Genomic DNA, 2,585 nt, shown 5'->3' with positions numbered 1-2,585 from the left:
GGATATAGCCTCCTCAGGAGCATCCTCCGCCCGATAGGGAGCCAAGCCTCTCAATGAGGCTGGGTTCCAAGCGGGAAACCTGCTGGGGAAAAAAAAACACACGCTGTGGACGACATTCACTTTAATTTTTTTTTTGGGTGCACGGCCCATTCAAGGATGTTCCCGATGGTCGGGGAGTCCAGAACCAGGGGTCACAGTCTAAGGATAAGGGGTAGGCCATTTAGGACAGAGATGAGGAGGAATTTCTTCACCCAGAGAGTGGTGAACCTGTGGAATTCTCTACCACAGAAGGTAGTGGAGGCCAATTCATTAAATATATTCAAGAAGGAGTTGGATATATTCCTTAAGGCTAAAGGGATCAAGGGATATGGGGAGAAAGCAGGGACAGGGTACTGAGTTTGGATGATCAGCCATGATCTCATTGAATGGCGGAGCAGGCTCGAGGGGCCGAATGGCCTACTCCTGCTCCTATCTTCTATGTATCTATGTAAAATACCACGCCTGCGCAGTTTTCCCCATTTAAAAGCTGGTGAGCCGGCTGTGCGGGAGCTGCAGCGCTCTACGCAGCTCAATGGGAACATTAGCTGTGGAGTTAAAACTGCAGAGTGCGGGGAAACTCGGAACCGGAACAAAACTCCATCCCCACCTCCCGCCCGCTCACAAAACCCACCCCAGTAGCTATCGGGGCCGATGTCTCTGAAAAACCTATATATTGCTTTAAGTCTTTTCCCCTAATTTTATCTCATATGCCCTCTTATCCTTTCTAATCTTCCTTTTTGTAGACTTCCTAGATCCTTTATATTTGTCCTGCTTTTATTTTTATTATGTGCATTGTAACCACAAAATAATGCTTCCTTGAGTTTCATATTTGATCGAACCGCCCTATTCATCTATTCAACACACTTTTTTTGATGAAGTAACAGAGAGGAACGATGAAGGGAATGCAATGGATGTTGTCTACATGGATTTTAGGAAGGCATTTGATAAAGTACCACATAGAAAGCTGGTTAACAAAATTGAGGCTCATGGAATAGGGGGGTCTGTGGCACCTTAGATAAGGAATTGGCTTAAGGACAGAAAACAGCGAGTTGTGATAAATGGCTGTTTTTCAGACTGGAGGATGGTAGACAGTGGTTTTCCCCAAGGGTCAGTGCTGGGGCCACTGGTTCTTTTGATATATATAAATGACCTGGATATTGGAATACAGAGTAGAATTTCTAAATTTGCTGATGACACCTAACTTGGGGGTGTGGCAAACAGTGAGGATGATACCAATCGACTGCAACAGGACATAGAAAGGCTAGCAGAATGGGCAGACAAGTGGCAGATGGAATTTAATACATAGAAGTGTGAGGTGATGCATTTTGGCAGAAGGGATAGAGAGAGGTAATATAGACTTAATGGCACAATTTTAAAGAGTGTGCAGGGACAGAGGGACCTGGGAGTTAATGTGCATAGGTCCCTGAAGGTGGCAGGACATATTGAGAGAGTGGTCAGCAAAGCATTTGGAATCTTGGGTTTCATAAATAGAGGTATTGAGTACAGAAGTAGAGAAGTTATGCTGAACCTTTATAAAGCACTGGTTAGGCCAGAACTGGAGTATTGCGTTCAGTTCTGGTCACCACACTTTAGGAAGGAAGTGAAGGCCCTTGAGGGGGTGCAGAGGAGATTTACCAGAATGGTTCTGGGGATTGGGGATCTTAGCTACAAGGACAGGTTGGAGAAGCTGGATTTGTTTTCATTAGAGCAAAGGAGGTTGAGGGATGATTTGATAGAGGTGTACAAGGTTATGACGGGTTTGGATAGGCTAGACGGGGAAAGAGTGTTCCCACTAGTTGATGGTACAAGGACTCGGGGACACAGATTTAAGGTTTTGGGCAAGAGATACAGGGGGGATGTGAAGAAAAACTTTTTTACACAGCGAGTGGCGAGGACCTGAAGCTTGCTGCCGACAGAAGTGGTGGATGCAGAGACACTCAATGTGTTCAAGGGGAGCCTGGATAGGCACTTGAGGGAAATAAACTTGCAGGGCTACGGGGACAGAGCGGGGGAATGGGACTGACTGGATTGCTCTACAGAGAGCCGGCACGGATTCAATGGGCCAAATGACCTTCTTCTGTGCCGTTATGACTCTGTGGGGGGAGGGGTGGGGGGAAATGGAGTCGCACCACCTTTGGGGCGCTAATTTCGCTGGGGCGCTATTTTTAGCGGCCAAAATTCATCAGTAGCGCCCCAGAGGGAAGCGGGGTGCTACTGGAAACGCCCCGCCTCCCTCTTGGGGCGTTGCAAGGGAATACCGCGCCGCGGTACTGCAGGCCTTCCTCCCCTTCTTAAAGTGGAGAGGCCTTGCGCAGCATGACTCGGGGCCCAGTTGGGCCACCAGGGATCGGAGTGCCGGCAAAAGAGCCTGGCACTCAAGAGGCGTGCCGGACTCACGGAGCGCTGCCGGCACGCCACAGGGGGCCTGCTGAGGAGGCCGGGGTCGGCAACAGAGGCAGGTGGCCAGCAACAAAAATGGCTGCCCGGCCCCTCGCCTTTAATTAGCGCTGCCCCGGCTGCGGGTAGGCCCCCGACCCCGTCGGACA

Source organism: Somniosus microcephalus, chromosome 13 (assembly GCF_052327205.1).
Source record: "Somniosus microcephalus isolate GS21.2 chromosome 13, FLI_Smic_1.0, whole genome shotgun sequence".
NCBI classification, from domain to species: domain Eukaryota; kingdom Metazoa; phylum Chordata; class Chondrichthyes; order Squaliformes; family Somniosidae; genus Somniosus; species Somniosus microcephalus.
The sequence above is the reverse complement of the archived record's forward strand: the minus strand, read 5'-3'. Positions refer to the sequence as shown.